Source organism: Cupressus sempervirens, chromosome 8, assembly GCF_028749045.1.
Source record: "Cupressus sempervirens isolate cs-2001-9-10 chromosome 8, ASM2874904v1, whole genome shotgun sequence".
In the NCBI taxonomy this organism is placed as follows: domain Eukaryota; kingdom Viridiplantae; phylum Streptophyta; class Pinopsida; order Cupressales; family Cupressaceae; genus Cupressus; species Cupressus sempervirens.
The window spans coordinates 401,822,128-401,831,350 of record NC_143125.1 but is presented as its reverse complement, the minus strand read 5'-3'; positions in this window follow the sequence as shown (position 1 = coordinate 401,831,350).

Sequence of the window (9,223 nt, the reverse complement as noted above, 5' to 3'; positions counted from 1 at the left end):
TTTTACATCAAATCCATTCACCCAAGCCAAAATCCATCAAGAACACCATTGAAGCTAGTTTGAGAAGCCTTGAGCATACATACCAATCTTCTATTTAGACTCATCCCCAAATCAAGTAACCATCCTCATTGGGAGAGCCATTCTATGGCTCATATTCTCATTTGAGGGTTTCACTTTATCTCTCATATATGTTATGATTGTTATGCTAGTTAATGCTTTGTTCTTTTGATAGATTAGTATTACTTGCTAACATATTTCTCATATACATTTTGGCACGCCTGGTGGGACCCCACTATGGGTCATTTAATCATCAATTTCTATCTATATGTTTTTTTTCTAACAATCTAATGTTTCTTGTTGTTTGAGTGAGTTGTAGGGTGTTTCACTTGTTTTTGTAGGTTGAAGGACGCACTTGGGAAGAAGAAACTTTCAAAAATCTGAAAAAACCAAAAAAATTAAAAATTCTAGAAAAAAATTTGCATTTTTTAGCTCTTTTCACGCAGTGTCGTCTCTATAGTTTGGCATCTGCACCTACAAACTGTCATCTCCACCAGCTACTTTTTCGTCTCTGAAACCAAACTAACATCTTTGCAGTTTGGTGTCTCCACCTAGTTTTCTACTATCGGCGCCGCCACTAGCCTGTCGTCTGCGCATTCTCAACTGTCGTCTCTGCAGATCAACATCTCCGCCAGATACTCTGTCGTCTTCGTCGCCGCCGCTAACCTAAATTTTCGTCTTCCCTGCCGCCAACCCAAATTGTCATCTCCGCTTGTCTCCTATTTTCTGCACCGCAAATATAACCTGTCATCTCTGCTTCTTTTTCTCTGTCATCTCTGTAGACTAGCATCTTTGCAGTTCAACGTCTCTGCAGTTTGGTGTCTCTGCCTGATAAACTATCGTCTCCGCCTGTCTTTATTGCATTTCTATTTTAACATCTCTATTCCTACACTTTTTAGTTTTTTTTTTTTTTTTTTAAATGAGTATAAATCAAAATTTGACTTTTAGTGGTTCCATAGGATTTAGACCATTCTAAGCATTTTTATGCGTAGGAAAAACAACAAAAAAAGTTTAAATTTTTTTTTCCATAGTTAAGCTTTCCTTTTGGAAGATTTTGGGTGACTAATCAATTTTCTCTTTTTTCTCTTATTGCAAGTTGGAGCAACAAACTTAATCATGTTTTTTAGATTATTTGTGGAATGAACTTGAATGGTTAAACACATTTTCCATTGAATGAATGTTGCTCAAAACACACTCTTGAATGCCATGGATTAAAATCAAATTTTCCTTGAATGCATGATTAAAACAACAAATCCAATCTTGAATGCAAAGGATCAATTAACTATTGCAATATCTCACACTTTAATTTTTGGGCATAAAAAGAATCTAAATCCACATTTTTGTAATCTTCTAAGTTATAAAAATAAATAAAAAAGCTTTGAGTGAGTTTTTCATTGGACTCACCCTCTTTAATCACCCATCAATTCAACCATTGGTTGTAATCTCAGCACCATCTATGGGGATGGGTCTACCTTAGAGGGTGTTAAGTGCTCCACACAAATCAAACTCCACTCACTTTAGTTTTTAGTAGTTTTTCTAAGTTAGAAAATCTCTTGAATGAGCATTAGTCTCACTAACACTTCATTTGGGCATAATAATTGAACAAATCTTGACGTGGAGGGCCTCCGGGCGCGCACTTGAAATCAAATCTCACTCACCTTTGTTTTGGGCTTAAAAAAACTCACACTCAATCTCGAATGCCTAACAATCAAAGAACATCACATGGTTTTGACGCATTTTCAATGACGCTTGCATTTCTTATGTTGACGATCTCTCAATTTCCATTATGTTGACGACGCTTTCAAATTGGAATGAACATTGTATGCCATAATCACAAGTGTCTTCAATCATAGCTTACAAAATCTAAATCATCAATTGGAATGAACACATGTCTTTTAAAACCCAAGATTATGTATTTGGTCTTGTTTTACACTTTTTAGGAGGTCTGCTTGGGGATTTCACCACCCCTTGGACGACCTCAACTCCAGCGTTCCGGCGAAGTATAAAGATCGGGAGGTGAATCCAAAGACACCTCTCTTGGAATCAAGATTGTGTCACTCAGGCTAAGCCTCAAGGAACTTTATACCCTTGAGAAGTGATAGAGGAGAAGTGGGTTACCGCTCCTCTCGGCTGTGTGACATCTTGTTGGTTTCATCTATGGATATGTGCCTCACGTACTTTGTGTATATCGAGGACTCCCTAGCTAAACCAAATTTCATCCTTGTAGAAAGCTTCTTAGGATGTTGGTGTGTTTGACGTGCTTGCTCTAAACTTTTGTCTACTTGTTTGTTCATAACTTTTGAAAGAATGTTTGCCAACTTTGGTCAAAATCCCAGAAAAGCAAAAATCTCCTAGCTCAAGGCATACTTAGCGTAGTCACTGCCTCATCAGGAAATCATCCAAGCTCCCCCACCGCAACTGAATCTATCTAGTTCTTTTCTTTAGAACAATCCCAAATCCAAAGTCCATCCAAGTTATCCCCCCAGCCAACTAGAAACCCAATCCAAAATCACACCCAAGCCTTTAAAGAGTTGTTGTCACTCTGCTAGAATTTTTCTATCCAATCAATCCTACCAATCAACCCAATCTCACCAAGGTTATCCCTCTGATAGAGAATTGTCTAGGGTAATCCAACTTTGTCAGTTGTATCCCTCATCACCTTGAGCTAAAGGTTGGGATCCACAAGTGGTCAATCTCGTGTCATGCCCATAGGATCATTAGTCTATCCTCAAGTTGACACAGGCACCACCAAATCTAGCACATAGGAAAGAAAAACTCTCACTTTTTGACAGCATACCCTTGAAGTCTTCCATCCACAAGAAAGCCAAAAATCTCTAACCAATCCTCCTTAGGTCTATCATATAGCTTTGACTCTCCCTAGGAAATCCTTCATCAGTCAATCCAAAATTTGCGCTTAATCCAAATCCAACCATGAGCTTCCGTGTTCATCCATATGCAAGACCCCATCCCCATTCGACTCATCATCAAAACATGAAATCCCAAACCTATCATGATGTGTTTGGTCACATTGTCCTTGCTCCCACCACATCCTATTCCAATGATGATTAAAATCTTGTTGACTATGATGAGTATCTTGAGAGTCTTAGAGGCCTTCTGCCAACCATTCCCCAAAATCCAAGAGTTATTCCAAACTATCTAGTCATGCCATCTTATATCCCAGCCTCTCCTCCATCACCCAATCAACCAAACTTCCAATCTTCCACCCCCATCATACTAGCTATTCCTGTCAATCCACCTCCACCTCCGACACATGAGTCTCCAAGAAATCTCCTAGTGGAAATCCAAGAAAATCCACCTCCAACAGTTGATAAGCCATGTCATCTAATCCACCCATGTGAAGTAGTCAGTGATGAAGCTTCCCCATCTATAATATCACCTCCATCTCCCATATCTATCATCCTCATAACATCCATCAAATTGCTTAAAATCCTTCCACTTCCCGCAAGCATCAAAATCCCACCACCTATCAAATCCCTCCAAATCCTATCCACATCCCCTCCAAGCATTTCCCAAATCTCCCATAATGACCCTTATACATCCATCTTCTACTCACCCATCTCCACTACCAAATCTACAATCTATCCATCCGCTACCTTTGAAGAATCCATCCCTTCACCTCCTATCGCACCATCCACTCCAATCCAATCCTATCAAGATCTTGTCCAAAAGCATGTTGACATCCCCCAAAGAATAAATGAAGATATCACCGTACCATGTCTTCCATCCATAGTGTAGTCACCATCCCCTCCATCTCCAAAACCTCAAGTCATACCTCCTCTACTGCAGGATATCTTTTCATCCTATCAGCTAAATCAAGATCCTATTTTACCATCTCCTCCGCTCCATGCTTCCATCTTACCGCCTATCCAAGCTATTCCAGCATCTATAATCTACCCTCTTGGTTCACTTACATTCATCCATGGTGGCCTTCTCTTAGTAGAAGAATTAAGAACAATATCTCCCCGCTGTAGTACATCTGATAAAACACTTCCACCATTTTCCGCTAGCAAAAAGTATCCTTAGCTAGTTCAAATGCTCAATCGATGGCATTATCAAGATCAAGGTTTAGGACCACAAGAGAAAGGAATCAGAATGCCTATTATTGCACAAAAAAATCTAGGATTTCAAGGTCTTGGATATGTATCCAAAGGCTCACCATCTAAAGGTTTTGGTACACCACACCCCCAAACCAAACCTATCTCCAAACCCACCATGCCATCTTCCCATCACTCCTTCAAGAAATCTTATGTCATCCCCCCTCCACCACCTTTGTAAACCAAAACAACCTACCATATCCCCCCTTCATCCGCTAAATCTATTTTGGGTCCCTATGTCCCAAAATCTACCATCCTCCATCCTCCTATCAGCCGTCATAAAAATCCTATTCCATCCATTCCTACGCAAGATCAACAAAGGCCCATATCAGGGCACATCATCCATCATCATCCCCCTACACGCTCTTCCATATCCTCTCCATCTCACAAAGCTTCTCCTAACCATCTTCCCAAAGCTTACCATAGCAATGTGAATGCCAACTTCAAAATGCATAAAGCAAAAAATCCACATCCTAGGCAATCATATGTCTATTCTAAAAGACATACTCCAAAAAAGAAAAATCCAATCAAAGAATCAAAATAATGCAAAAGCCTATGAAAAGAAAATCCAAAACCATGTGGATCCCAAAGAAAAAAGTTGAAACTCAATGCATAATGGCATCCACCATTGCTAATCCCCCATCCAATGACTCGTGTCCCCCATCTCCTAACTCTATCTTGGGTGCCTATATCCCCAAGCGCACTTTCACAAATCCTTCATCAAGCCCGCATCTACCATCTATCCCCCATATGCTCTTTTCACACCTATCCCAACATGTGCCAATGTTGATCTTGCAAGCATCCCCATCTCATGATCCTTTCCCGCCTTTTCATCCCTCCATCTACCATCAATCCCATCTAATCCAATCTATTGCATAAATCACACATCTAGTGTACCAACAGCTAGCAACAAAATTGAACATTCTAATAGCCAGTGAAAAATCTCAAAAAAGCCAAAAATAGTTGAAGAAAGCCAAAATCATTCCAGCTAAGTCCAAAGTCAAAAAGTCAAAAAAATAAAGAAAAATAAAGCATCCACTGGTGAAAACTTGGTAATTCAAGTGCCTTGGACAAGTACCATGATGAAAACTTGGCAAACAAGCATCATGTGTAATCCAGCCATCCCCAGCTTAGCCTATCATCCTCATGCTTTTGGTCACATCTTGCCATCCAGCTCCATCTTCCAATCTATCCACCTATCCTCCACCCTCTAGCTTCCATATCACACCATCCACTTATCTTTTGCAGCTTCAACCAATCATCCCAGCTATCATCCATCTCCCTAGCCCCTTCATTTTTTTCCATCCTAGCTTCAATCCTATCACATCCATTGTAAGACCTCCTTCCACATGTCATCTTCTGACTAGGGGCACTGTATTCCTTGGAGATCTTGTCTTGTCCATCCTCCCTTATCATTGGTATCTCACTCTAGGCTATCCTCATGCAAATCCAATGTCATCCTCTCATTAGCTATTCACTCTAGTGCCATCTATCAGCTTAGCTACCACTAACCTTAGCATTGTCCCCATCCTTGGTTGCATATCTATCATCATCATTGGATGCATCCTGCCAAATCCATATCTTTCACTATCACCCCATCCTTAGCTTTTGCATCTTGCACAACATCGAACCATCTCGCTATCCTATCATCCTGAGCTTTTGCCTACTTGCAACTATCTTGGTTAGCTTCAGCTTATAAATATCTTGGTTTGTCAGCTTGTAAATCCTCTTTAGCTTAGTACCATTGTATCTATCCAGCTTTTGTGTCAGTTCCTCCTTGATTAACATCTTGCATACATCGCACAACCCTTGGTTAGCTATTCCAATACATCCTTTAGCTAGATCTCCTATCACCAAAGTGTTATCCTTCTTAGTTCAACTTGCCAGACGCATCATCTAAATCCATCAGCTTAGGTGCTCTCTGATAGATCCTTGTAGGATATAGCTTTCCTCATGTTTGATCTTGGTCCGTTAGTACCTCATCCCACCCATCTCGTTGGCAAATAGTTCTCTTTTGGATTTTAGCTTTCTTTTGATTTGGAATCTTCCCTTTTGGGTCTTGAAGAATCTTTTCCAAGCAATCTTTTTGTTCCCTCCTCAAGGTTGCCACGATCTTCCATATCATGGTATACTACGAATGGGGCAATCTGAGCATAAGGTCTTGATCATGTATTTTTCTTGCTTTCTTTTTTGCTTGTGGGTTACCCAGTGTCGTTTCCACGCTGCTTCCTCTGGGATTCATGTGTGATACTGGAGCAATCCTTGCATGTTTGTTTTGAGTCAGTCTATCAGTCCTTTAGATGGTTGGTGAAAAGGCCTTGATGTTCTTGGTAACCTTGACAATTAACCAATAGTCCTATAGAAAATCTAGTGCTCAACTACATGGTGGTACTTCTCTTTGAAGTATCCCCTTGCTCAAAAAAGCTTCAATGGATTCCCTTCATCTCCATTATCCCCCATCCATCTCCAGCATCTGTCGCTCCTCCCCTAGCTTATGCATTAGTATCTTCTGCCAATCTGACTCTTTGAAATCCTGTTGCATCAGCTTTTTAATCCCCTCATCCATCTCCCTATCCTAGATTCCTTTTTATAGCACTCTGCTCCTTCATCCTCCCCCCAATCTTGAAAGTCTTAAGCTTATTTACTCTTGTGCCTCTGATTTTCCCCTTTATCATTCTCCCGTAGTGAGAGTTTGAGCTAATTTAGCCTCTTCTCTTAAGCCACTCTTCGTCCTCCCATCTTGAATTCTTTTAATTTTCAAGAAGCTGTCGAGCCTCATTTTCTCTCCCCGTTGCCTTCTTGAGGGGGCATCTCTACGTCTAGTCTCTCCTCTTCTTATTTGAGACTAGGGCAACCTTGTTGCTAAAACATCTTCCTCGTGTCTTCTTCATTCAAACTTCTTTGAAATAGTGTTGTTTCAACACTATGTCAAAGAGGGGCAAAATGTAGACACCTAAATTTGATTACACTGCTTTGGTAATCTTATTTAGTTATCTCTAAAGGCATCATTAATTAAATTTCTATTTAATTAATCCTTTGCCATCCCCTAGTTGATTAATTTAATTAATCATCTATAATCCTAATTGATAAATCAAATAACCTATTATTTATCAATTAAATACTTTTCTTCTATCTAATTCCAAAATTCCCATTTATCAAATAAATCTATTTGATAAATAAAATCCTCAAATCTAATAAGCCCCTAACTTATCCCTAAATCCCTCTTTTTAGCCTAATCCACCCCATCCACCCATACTAACCAAGCTTAGCCACTAACTCACCCACCTTCATGAATGCCATCCACTTGAAAATATCTAACATCCCTAATCTAATCCTAAACCCAAGCCTAATTCACCCCCTAAACTTGTCACATTCCCTAAGTAAGCTTAAGACTTTCCTAAGCCAAGGAAAGTCAACAATCTCAACTCCCTCCAAAATATCCCAACCACCAAGCCATGAATGCTCTTACAAAAGCCATAAAGACTCTTACAAGCCCATTCATTGCTCTTACAAGTCATTATGAAGGGTCTTTATGAAGATATTATCCCTTGAGCCTCTTTTGTTGACTCATCCATCCCCTTGCCTCCATCCACTCACCTTGTGACATGTGTCACTCCCTGGTTGGTGCTAAACAAGCACAATCCATGTGCTCCCCTTTGAGTGCATCCTAGCCCTCCTTAAGCTTTCATCTCTCCTTGCATCTTAACCCTCCATCCCTCAAGCCCTTAGCCTATAAACTGAATCCCCTCCCAAGCCATATCATCACAATCCTTGAGCTAAAGTTATAATGCCATTTTGAGAGCAAGTTTTACATCAAATCCATTCACCCAAGCCAAAATCCATCAACAACACCATTGAAGCTAGTTTGAGAAGCCTTGAGCATACATACCAATCTTCTATTTAGACTCATCCCCAAATCAAGTGACTATCCTCATTGGGAGAGCCATTCTATGGCTCATATTATCATTTGAGGGTTTCACTTTGTCTCTCATATATGTTATGATTGTTATGCTAGTTAATGTTTTGTTCTCTTGATAGATTAGTATTACTTTCTAACATATTTCTCATATACAGCCATAACTTTAGAGAAGATAGCATGTAAATAAAAAAAGAAGACATATAGAAGGTGTTGTAGAATTTTGTGGCACTGAGAGCATTGGATAGATTCTCATTTACCTCCTAAGCCCAGTCAATATATTCGGTATCCAAGCAGATAACTTTTACCAAAAAAAAATATTGCTCAACAAAATTTAAAGCTTCTACCTCACCTTTCAATTTGTATAGAATAACTAGAATGCCTACAATCTTAGGTTTGAGATTAGTACCAAAAAGGGTCTTACGAACCTTACTCTTGGCACTATGTGGCTTTTGAAACCATTTCTACATAATCTCCTTTCTCCAAACCATTTTCATTGTGGAAAACTTAGAGAAAGTTCCACCAATTGTCAAGTCTGAAAACTCCTCACTCTAGGATTCGCAGGCAATTCACCATTGCTTGTCTATCAATGGAAATCAATACTGTATCATCAGGAAATACAATCTACTTGGTGTTCGGGTTGTAGTGATTTATGCATTCATAGATCAATTATGGGGCTTGGACTACTACTAGAAAACCAAATGCTTCAACTAGCCCACATCATCAGAGCTTCTCAATTATGGGATGAATTGGCTCCAATTTTACTCTCTTTTGAAAGTCTTACATATCATAAAAATGGAGAGAAGTGTCTGTGAAATTCTATAGTGTGGACTTGATTCCATTCAGCCCGTTAAAACCCATAAATATGGTTGCCATTCTATCTAAGAATGAATTGAATTTTGAATCTAGAAGAAGAACAGGATAGTGAATTCACAAATACAAGCTATTTAAAAAAGTTGTGCAAATTAACAGAATAATAGTTCAAGAAATAGTGGTAGTTTGAATAATTGTTTATGTTTCCACCTATATAGGAATCTCAATTCACCCATTGATCTTTAGGATTCACACCGCATGAATGAATTAAAGGATAAATCCATTGAAATAGTAAATGTGGGGGTCTTAATAGATAACTTGG